The following is an 11604-nucleotide window of genomic DNA, read 5'->3' on the forward strand; positions in this document are numbered from 1 at the left end:
AACGACAAATTGGGCCCGATTGTCACCCTGAGCCACTATCCTAGCTTGCCCAAAAAATTGTGCCTTTGAAGCTTAACTAGAGGATGGGAGAGTCACAGTTGATAGTCTCTCGGCCTCCCCCTATATAAACCGGTTAAATTTTGTCTATGTACTTTTTGGAGTTTCTAGTTGCCCATAAACCGAATATATTTCCAATGGCTTCCTCACCTCCCCTAATAAAGTAGGAAAAAAAAAAGGGGTCTAAAAGAGTATGTTGCCAACTTGCCACAGTAGTCACTTGGTCATTTGGTTTTTTATTTGGAATTGTAGTTAGCCCTTAAACACTTATCTGAGGAAATTGGATCAATTTGTCAAAATATTGGAGTGTTTTGGACTTAATGCATCTTAAATTTACATACATCAGTTGAATTAATGGACTTATCCATTGGATTGTTGTTAAGGTTAAACTTTGCTTGCTCTCTCTTAATTGAGTTTCTTTGCAGTCTCAATTGTTGTTTATTTTAAATATTATCTAGTTACTTATTATTTGTTGAATTCCCTTATTTTTATTATATTTTTTGTTGAAAAAAAAAAATATATATATATATATATATCTCACTTTCTCACTTTTGCATTTTAAGTTGACAAATGTCTATATATTTGATATAACCATAATAGATATTCAAAAAAATTCACAATTTTTATTATACATCAACTGTAACATGTCACATCAATGACTATGAAAAATTTTGTTTACTAGCAATAGCGACAACAATGAAATGAATCCTCAAAAAGGCTCACTCCATTGACTTAACTTAGTTGGTTTTTCCTAATTTGGCTGCTTGTGCCTGTGAGTGGGCTAAGGTTCCCCATCTTCACCATTGCGTTTGCAAAGTCTGTTAGAAAGCTTGCGGAGTTGGAGCTGTAAGCGTTAACTTGGGAATCTGTGGAACCCCCATTAAAGAGTTCTTGGTCTGAGTGTAAGAGACTCTTGTTGCTTATCAAATTCTTAATTAAGCGTTGTCAAAAGATGTTGGACTAGTCACATCTAGAGGGGCAAGACCGTCGTCACCACCAGTGCTTGGACAGTTCAATTTCAATGAAGTTGCAAATGTGGAATCTATGTTGGTCTCATTGTAAATCCTAGTTCGGAAAACTGTGCACCTTGCTTGGCCTATTGTGTGAGATCCTGAACAAATTATAAAAATAATGTTTGGTCAATTTATGAGGAGCCCTTTAGGCCTGGGCCCAATGAGTAGAGTGTCACTATAATCACGTCCAGGTGAAACGATAAATCAAGTCACCCTTCTCTACTCATTTTTTGATTATTAAAACTAAATAAATAAATAAATAAATAAAAAGCCCTTTCCAAAGGCATAAAAGATTTAAGGATTTAAAAAATTAAACCAACCTAATAGGGCCACTAAGTCATTGGCAGTGAAACCTTTGTTTGAGAAGGCACTGAGAAGGCCACTAAGATTCAATGTTGGAGCAGGGATATTGGAAATAGCAGCACTTAAACTTGCGGTGGTTGAGTCTCTTTTACCCAATTGAACCGTCCAATTAGTCCCACCCAACTGAATGAAAACAAATAATATGATGAAAATGACAGCAAAACAACAAGACGTTGATTTCCCTATAATATTATGGTTCAAATTAAAATTCATAAATAATGTGAAGTTGTGACTTTTTTCTTACTGCAACAACGGAATCTCTCGCAGCAACGGCTAAAATGTCAGCTCAAGACACAACACCAGGGCAAATATTTTCCAATTGAGATTTGATAGTGTCTACTACGTCAAATCCCCTTAGAGAATTATTGTTGGAACCAGCTGTTTTCTCTTCGGTGAAAGTTGAAGTGTCGTCTAAAAGGACCGATACATCACACCCCTATTACATAATGTTCAAATTCGTTATTTATTTATTTATGTTGCGTTAAAGGAATCTTATTGTCTGTCTCATCACAAAGGAAAATATTAAAGTTATTATCAATTATTATTATAAAAGGTTTACAATATATATGATTTAAAAATGAAAATGATTGGTGTTATTTTAAATCATACAATTAAAAAATATATATATATATATATATTGTATTTAAAAGTTAAAACAATAGTTTATAAGTTTTATGTAATAAAGTTTACAGCAACTACAGTCTACAGTATCAATTCTCCGTAGAAATGCACCCATGTATATATGGCTACATGTCTCAACATACGAAGAATTAAATGACTTTATATGGCTTATAATACAATATTATTATGTCAATATATAGAATGTGAAATATAAAACTTAACAAGCAGCCTGGCCAAAAGTGACGAACTTGAACCCGGGACTGCTACAATCTCTTTTATTAAGAGGCTAGCTAGCCAATGTTAGCCATCAGTGTCTTGACCGACGTACAATTAGATTATTATGCAAAAAGAAGCCATTGCAAATTTTACAATTATTTTGAAGGAATCTTTAGCAGCATTTGGCCCCATGGCTTTTATTCCAAAGTTGTCACTATCAAATAATATATCTATATAATATTGTTCACAACTGAGTTATATGATTTGTTGTGATTAGTGGATAAAAATAGTATTACTAATAGACCCATATAAAATGACGTTTCTCCAATCATAACTTATCATCTTAATATATTATGGGAAAAAAAAATTTTGTTTCTAATATTATTACATGAAACACAATGCAATTGAGAGGAATCATCCTTCCTCATAGCATCAACAACTCTAGGCAAGAAGGAGCAAGGGAAAACAGGACCAAAAACAAAGTAATAAGAGAAAATCTAGATATGAGGTAATGCGAAATAAGTGAAAAAATACACACACGCGAATACGTATAAAACCTTGAGAAGTCAAACATATAACTTAATGATTTCGGTGAGTTCAAAAAACAAAGCATTGAGAGAGAGAGAGAGAGAGAGATGACTTGCATTAACAAAGCAGTCATGAAAGTGAAGACGGAGCAAGGATGCTCCCATGCGTGCATGGCTCACTTGACACTGCAGAGTCTACAGCTGATTTAATGGTGGAAAGGGCATTAGGGCATGATGTTGCATAGAAAGTAGAGGACAACTGAGCAGAGACCATTCCCACAAGAAGTGAAAATAACAGGAAGAACTTAATGGTGGTGAGAATTGATGGGATGGAAAAAAAAGGAGCCATGATGATGATATAAAGAAGCAGAGAAAGAAGAAGGCTTTCTCGCTAGTTTTGTGGTTATGGCACTAGAGTTCTCATATATTTATACAAGAGTTCTGCCTGCATTGTCATGGCATGCATTTCACATGCCCCGACTCCGAGTCAACCTAAGGAATGAAAAAGAATTAAAAGGGGCCATAATACGTGTATAGTTAATATAAAACATATTTACTGTATTTTAAATGGGTGTGTCCTCTTCATTTAAAATAAATACATTTTATGGTTTAGATTAACAATTAAACTTTTACAGGAATATCTAATTTACATTATTTAAAATTTTAAATAACTTAATATATTGTTTGTTGTTAAATCTAGAAAATAAAATTTTAATTTTGAAATGCATTCTCTCCATTTAAAGTGAAATGGAAAGAATCTCATTCTATGTAGAGTGGGGTCTTTTTGTTTGTTTAATCCAAAGTGTGTGTAAAGCAATTGCCTGTTATTTGCTAGACTATCATAGATAGTGTGTAAAGAACATTATTAGCCAAAATTTTATGCCAGCTATAAGAGTCTGATATAGATATTGATGGGATTGACGAGAACACGTTATAGTGACGAGGTCAGCGTAATGACGAGGGTATCCCCTGATGACGAACAAACCATCAACGGCGAGGAAAGGAAGGTCATTCAATGGTGCCAGCAAGTAACTTGGGCAGTTACGAAACCAGCAAAGCAAACCGTTGGAGACCAATAAAAGCCCCATAATTGGGCTTGAGGCGTTATGAAAGAAGAGCATTTACACTCCAACGGCTAGCAATCAGGCTCACAGATATAAAACTCTCACATTTGCAGCATAAGGTACGAGACTACGATTCTGAAAATATACTTCTTACTTTTTAGTTCTGTGAACATCTTGATTGTTCTAACTTTGGCATCGGAGACATTGTGGCAGGCACCACACCGGTGACCACCCTTCTTGAAGAGAACCAGGCGCTAACGGGGAGTTCCATCTGCCTACTGAGACTGACGAGTTTGCATCTCATCAGTTTGGCGCCGTCTATGGGGACGATATTTCCAGATTCATATCTGAGAGCGTAGTTCCCATCAAGCCTCTACATTCAGATGGAATCCAACCTAGACTCAGCAGCCTTGGCCCAACAAGTCCAGGCCCTTGCAGCCACCATTGAAGAACTCACCAAACAGAACCAGGAAATGAAGCTACGGCTTTAGCAAGTTCAACAGGCTCAACAAGAAGAGAACCGGTCCAAATATAACTTGGAGGAAGAAGGGGATAGTCAACGGAGAGGAACCCCTCATAGACCAACTACTCTGGACGAACAAAACTCGGACCTCCTTCGAGAAATGAGGAAGGAAATGGACGAGCTGAGGAGCGCCATTAAAGAAAAGACGGACCGAAGCGTGGACAAAATGGTAAGAGCCACGGATTCACCCTTCACTGCCGCAGTACTAGAATGCCCTGTGCCTTCAAAATTTCGCTTACCTCAGCTTGAACCTTTCAACGGGCTAAAAGATCCCCAGGATCACCTTAATACCTTTAAGACGACTCTAGGACTTCAACAGCCACCTGACGAAATACTGTGCCGTTTCTTCCCGACAACTCTCAAAGGAGCTGCAAGAGAATGGTTTACTAAGTTGCCAAACTCGTCCATAGACAATTTCGATCAGCTGAGTAGTGCCTTCTTGCGCCACTTCATAGGGGGACAACGCCCAAGGAGGCCAGTAGATTACTTACTCACCATGAGACAGGGGGAGAAGGAGACTCTGAGGTCATATGTCAAGCGATTCACCCGGGAAACTCTGGAAGTAGACGAAGCTGATGACAAGGTACAGCTGACGACCTTCAAAGCAGGGTTGAGATCCAGAGACCTCGTGGCCTCTCTTGCAAAAAAACCCCTGAAGACGATGGCGGAGATGCTCCTGAAGGCACAAAAGTACATGAACGCAAAAGATGCTCTAGCTGCCATAAAAGATACCGAGAGGCCAGGAGACAAGGCCAAGAGGGAAGACGACCGTAGGGGGCAAAAGAGAGACAGACCAGAACGTCGGAACAATGACGGGAATAGGAGGAAGGACGACAAAAATCCTCAGACGGTAAAATTTACTCCTTTGGTTATGCCTGTTGACAAGATTTTCACGCAGATCAAGGACAAGCATTATCTCAAATGGCCCAGGCCATTACACTCATCCCCCAACGTACGTGACAAGAACAAGTATTGCCGGTTCCATAGAGACCATGGCCACAACACAGAAGATTGCAGAGACCTGAAGGAGCAAATAGAGGAATTAATACGGAAAGAAAAGTTACAGAAGTATGTAAAGAAAGGAGAATATAGCAAGTTCAGAGACGACAACAAGACCCAGCGTGAATCCTTCACTCAGGATGACGACCATCCATCCCAGCCTCCACGCAAGGTGATCGGGGAGATAAACACGATCACAGGAGGACCATTCTCAGGAGGATCATTTAGATCACTCAAAAAAGCATACCATAGACAGGTGAACAACGTCCACACCATGCCTCCGTCCAAGCACCGACGAACATACCAAGACATGTCCTTCAGTGAAGGAGACGCCAGGGGAGTAAAGCAGCCCCACAACGATCCCCTGGTCATAGTGCTGAATATAGAAGGGTTCAATACCAGAAGGATCCTTGTTGATAACGGGAGCTCAGCGGATATCATCTACCTCCCAACCTTCCAACAGCTAAGATTAGATCCAAAAAGGCTTCGCCCTTTTGATTCTCCACTCGTCAGCTTCAGTGAAGACAGGGTCTACCCCAGGGGTATAGTGACTCTGATAGTGACGGCAGGGACCTACCCATTGTAGTTGACCAAACAAGTAGACTTCCTGATGGTAGATTGCCCCTCATCCTACAATGTCATCATTGGGAGGCCCACCCTCAACAAGTGGAAGGCGGCGATGTCAACCTACTGTTTGAAGGTGAAATTCCCGACAGACAACGGCGTGGGTGAAGTGAAGGGTGATCAAGTCCTGGCAAGGGAATGCTATCAGGCCGTACTGGCAGGAAAGGAGAACCACACGTGGACGATTGAAGAAAAAGAGGAAGACGGGATGGAGACCTTGGAAACAGTGGAATTGGTAGAAGGAAATGCAGACAAGACGACCAAGATAGGGACGACGCTAAGCCCCGAGATGAGAACGAGACTCATAATGTTCCTTAAAGGGAATCTAGATGTCTTTGCATGGAGTCACGAAGACATGCCGAGCATATCTCCAGAAGTCATCCAGCATAGGCTGAATGTGGACCCCAACAGGAAGCCCGTTCAGCAACGACAAAGAACCTTCGCCCCAGAGCGAGATCAGGCAGTGGCAGAGGAAGTGACCAAACTGTTGACGGCTGGATTCATCCGGAAAGTATATTATCCAGAATGGCTCGCCAACATCGTCCTGGTAAAGAAAGCGAACGGAAAGTGGAGAATGTGTATAGACTTCACCGACCTGAACAAAGCATGCCCAAAGGACAGCTTCCCTCTACCAATGATAGACCAGCTCGTGGACTCCACCGCCGGACACAAGTTACTGACGTTCATGGACGCCTTCTTAGTGTACAACCAGATAAAGATGGCTGAAAAAGACCAGGAGAAGATAGCCTTCATCACAAGCCAAGGACTCTACTGTTACAAGGTGATGCCTTTTGGGCTGAAAAATGCTGGAGCTACGTATCAGAGAATGGTAAACAGAATGTTCAGCTAACAGATTGGCAAGAACATGGAGGTGTATGTGGACGATATGCTCGTCAAGAGTAAGGAAGAGCTCACACATCTGGACGACTTGGAGGAAACTTTTGCAACCCTCAAAAAACACCAGATGAAGTTGAATCCAAGCAAGTGTGTTTTTGGGGTAGCCTCGGGGAAGTTCTTGGGATTCATGGTGTCCCAAAGAGGAATAGAAGCAAATCCAGAGAAAGTACGAGCTATCATTGACATGGCCTCACCTAAAACCGTCAAGGATGTTCAGAAACTCACAGGAAGAATAGCAGCTTTAAACAGGTTCGTCTCTAGGGCCACAAACAAATGCCTGCCCTTCTTTAAGACATTGAAGCAGGCTTTTGCTTGGACCGACGAGTGCGAAGCGGCGTTCCAAGAGCTGAAGCAATACCTAAGCAGTCCGCCTCTCCTAAGCCCATCCAAAGAAGGAGAAAACCTATACCTGTACCTGGCGGTGTCAGCCTCGGCAGTAAGTGCAGCTTTGATTAGGGAAGAGGGCAAGAAGCAACTTCCGGTTTACTACGTCAGCCAAGCTTTCCAAGGAGCTGAGTCCAGATACCCAAGGATCGAAAAGATTGCGTTTGCACTAATAGTGGCCTCGCGCAAGCTCAGGCAATATTTCTAGTCAAATCCTATTCTCGTAATGACGGACCAACCGATCAAAAAGTCAATGAGCAAGCCAGAAGCAGCAGAGAGAATGGTCCAGTGGGCAATTGAACTTAGTCAATTTGACATCGAGTACCATCCAAGAACAGCGATCAAGGCACAAGCTCTGGCGGACTTCATCGCAGAATTCACGTTCCCTGACGAAGACAGGACTACCGTCGAAGCAGATAAACTAATAATACAGACTGATGGTTCGTTAGCCCAAAAGAAGGGGGGAGTAGGGGCCATCATAACCACCCCCGACGGAGAAGTGCTGAAATATGGGGTCCAGCTAAAGTTCCCAGCCACCAACAACGAAGCTGAATACGAAGGAATACTGACGGGACTGAGACTTGGAAAAGCTCTTGGTGCTAAAAATTTGTTGATCCAAAGTGATTCAAAACTAGTGATTAGACAGATCAAGGGAGAATACGAGGCAAAAGAAGAAAGGATGCAGAAGTACCTCAAGTTGGCAAGACAGCTAGCTCAGGAATTTGATACAGTGGAGTTCATACAAATCCCAAAAAGTCAGAATATGGGGGCTAACGAAGTGTCAAAGCTAGCGTCATCAAAAGAAGAAGGGACTAGCACGAACCTGGCGATGGAAGTCCAAAAACACCCTAGTATCGAGGAAGTTGCAACCTTCACCATTCAGAGCACTGATACCTGGATGACGCCTATAATGTCCTTCCTCCAGGACGGGCACCTTCCTCAAAACACTGAAGAAGCTAGAAAGATCAAGAAGAGGGTAGCCACATTCACGATCCTGAATGATGTCTTGTACAAGAGAGGCTTCTTTATGCCCTACTTGAAGTGTGTCGACGAGGAAGAGGCCAAATACATCTTGAAGGAAGTACACGGAGGAATTTGTGGCGACCATGCCAGCTCCAGATCCCTAGTAAACAAAGTGGTAAGGGCAGGATATTTTTGGCTAACCATGCAGGTGGACGCTGTTGAGATTGTCAGGAGGTGCGACAAATGCCAACGATACGGGAATGTGCAACGGCTTCCAGAAGAGAAAATGACGACCATAGCTTCCCCATGGCCATTTGCACAATGGGGAATCGATATCGTCGGTCCTCTACCCCAAGGTAAAGGTCAGGTAAAATTCCTTCTTGTTGCTATTGGCTATTTCACAAAATGGGTTGAAGCAGAGGCCCTAGCAACGATCACTGAGGCTCAGATCCAGAACTTTGTGTGGAAGAACATAATCTGCAGGTTCGGGATTCCCTCGACGATCATATCAGATAATGGAAGGCAGTTCGACAGCCAAGGCTTCAGGGAATTCTGCTTAAACCTTGGGATCAAGAATTAGTTCTCATCCCCAGGGCATCCTCAGGCAAACGGGCAGACGGAAGTGACGAACCGGACGCTGCTCAAGATTATCAAGACCAGACTGGACGATGCGAAAGGTGCCTGGCCAGAAGAACTACCAAATGTCCTGTGGGCTTACAGAACCACCGCCAGAACCCCAACGGGAGAAACCCCCTTCAGGCTTACCTATGGTACAGAAGCAGTAATCCCAGTCGAAGGAGGGGTCACAAGCATCAGACGTGGAACTTTCAACAAAGAGATCAATGACGACGAACTACGACTGAACCTAGATTGTCTGGACGAAATAAGAGTCAACGCATCCAACAAGATGACGAAGTATCAAAGAAAGATGGCCGAATACTATGACAAAAAGGTCAAACTGAGATGCCTAGACATAGGTGACCTCGTCCTACGCAGGACCACCATGGCAACTAAAGACCCTGCCCAGGGAAAACTGGGTCCTACGTGGGAAGGTCCCTACCGAGTCATTCATTACTCAAGATAAGGAAGTTATCACCTGGAAACCATGGACGGACAAAGGCTTCCTCGACTATGGAATATTGAGCATTTAAAAAAGTACAACCAGTAAATGTAATAGACAAAGGCAATTGCTCCTGAATTCAATAAAAATTTCTTATCCTTTGATGTCTTTATGCAGACAGGTCCAGTCAATTGTAAGTTAAACTGACAGGAGCCCACCTTGACGAGTGTATGTCACTGACGACAACACCAACATAAGAACAGGGCTAAGTGATAAGATTCCGCCAAGACGGATGTAAATCACTGACGAAGCCCAAAGTGACGAGATTCCTTAATGGGATGTAAGTCACCATAAAAAAAAAAAGGCTAAGTGATAAGATTCTGCCAAGACGGATGTAAATCACTGACGAAGTCATAAGTGACGAGATTCCTTAATGGGATGTAAGTCACCATAAAAAAAAAAAAAGGCTAAGTGATAAGATTCCGCCAAGACGGATGTAACTCACTGACGACGCCCTAAGTGACGAGATTTCTTAATGGGATGTAAGTCACCATAAAAAAAAAGGGGCTAAGTGATAAGATTCCTCTAAGACGGATGTAAATCACTGACGAGGGATATGCGAATGGCAAAGTCCCACTGAACGAACCAAGGACACTGGCGAACCCACAAGGAAAAGAACAAAAAGAAAAAGAAGAAGGATAGAAATCCACAACAAGGATAAAGAATGACGAGCAAATCACAAGGAATTTGCACTAAGTACCAGCTAAATACAAGGTACGCTAAGAAGTTTATGCTAAATCACGCACATGTGCACAAACACAGACAGTAGTGTAACCACAAAAACAGATAAACATTAAATCATAGAAAAGCCCAAAAACATAGGGCAATTATCCTTGTTCTCTTAACAGGACCAAAAGATATTGTCCTGAAAATTGAAATAAAAACAAAAAATATATGTACATCCCCAAAAAGGGCCTAAAACAGAATGGGCAAATATAAGTGATAAGTTTCTCTAAGGATCAGGCTCGGGCATCTGAAGCGTCAGTAACCGGGTCGTCAGCAGCAGGAACGTTCTTAGCGATAGGAACGTTCTCAGCGATAGGAGCGTCGTCAGTAGCAGGGGAATCACTGTCGGGAGCAGAAGATTGGGCAGCCTCGTCAACAGCCATCACTTGATCCACCACTTCTAGGTCCAGACTTGGCAGATCAACCCCTGTAGGGTACTTGACGAGGTACCGGTGGAGGAGCTCAAATCCCTTGAAATACCAACTGAAAAGTACAGTGGAATACTCCTCCGTCTGCTGAAAGGCCTCGACGGACCTGGCAGCGATTGTCTTCAACTTCTCTTTCGCCGCCTGAAGCTCGTCATCCTTCTCCAGATTCAGCTGACGCTCAACCCTTAGGTCAAAATTTAGAGCCTTGACCTTCTCCTTCAAGGTAGCAGACTCGTCCATCGACTGTATAAGGTCCTTCTTCAAAGTTGATTTCTCCTTCTCCAGAGCCTCCATCCTAGAAGTCAAGGAAGCCACCTTAGCCTCTTGAGTAAGACACTCAGAAGCTAGATGAAGGCTCTCCCCCAACACTTGACGAAGCAAGATAAGAATGTCAGTAAAAAAAAAAAAAAAATGGAAGAAGAGACCAAGGAAAAAGTTATGAACAGCCTTACCTGCACAATCTTGTGGACGTGCTGACTCACAACCACGTTGATAGGTACCCCAGAAAAGACCTTAAGGTCCTCAGCTTTCACAATGTTGTGTGCCTGCTCTACAGCCACACCCTCGTCATCAAAGATGGACGAGCCCATTCTCTCCTTCTCTTTGTCCTTGGCTGACAGCCTCGGCCTCTTTGATGACGGAGTAGGGATTTCCTCGACAGAGGTGGCAGGCGAAGCCACTCGGACACCCTCTACCCCCGGGACGATTGGAGTAGCATCCACGGAAGCAACGGTGGAAGGACCCTTCCCCGTCACTCGAACCACTTTCTTGCCGATACTAGCCAAGGGTTCGTCCTCCTTGGCTCTCATCTTGGCGTACATGTCCTTGTTGAATTTGGTAGTCATCTCTAAAAAAAAAAAAAAAAAAAAAAAAAAAAAAAAAAAAAAAAAAAAAAAAAAGAGAGAGAAGAGTTAAGAAATCCAAAAGTACGCGATTAAAGGCCGGTATGGACGAAGTAAACACTTACTCTTCTTCTCCTCGATGCTGATGCTGTGCAAGACGTAGGGAGACGGATCCGGGTCCAAGCAGTAGAAAGCAAGTGTCCATGGATCAAGGAGGTCGTCGCAACTCTCAATCGA

General features: G+C 42.6%; 1 pseudogene; it reads right to left on the reverse strand.

Moving 5' to 3' along the window:
* Positions 1-789: 789 nt before the first annotated feature.
* LOC115951928 lies at positions 790-8445 on the reverse strand (annotated as a pseudogene).
* Between the last annotated feature and the right edge of the window lie 3159 nt (positions 8446-11604).

This window comes from Quercus lobata, chromosome 7 (assembly GCF_001633185.2).
Source record: "Quercus lobata isolate SW786 chromosome 7, ValleyOak3.0 Primary Assembly, whole genome shotgun sequence".
NCBI classification, from domain to species: Eukaryota; Viridiplantae; Streptophyta; class Magnoliopsida; order Fagales; family Fagaceae; genus Quercus; species Quercus lobata.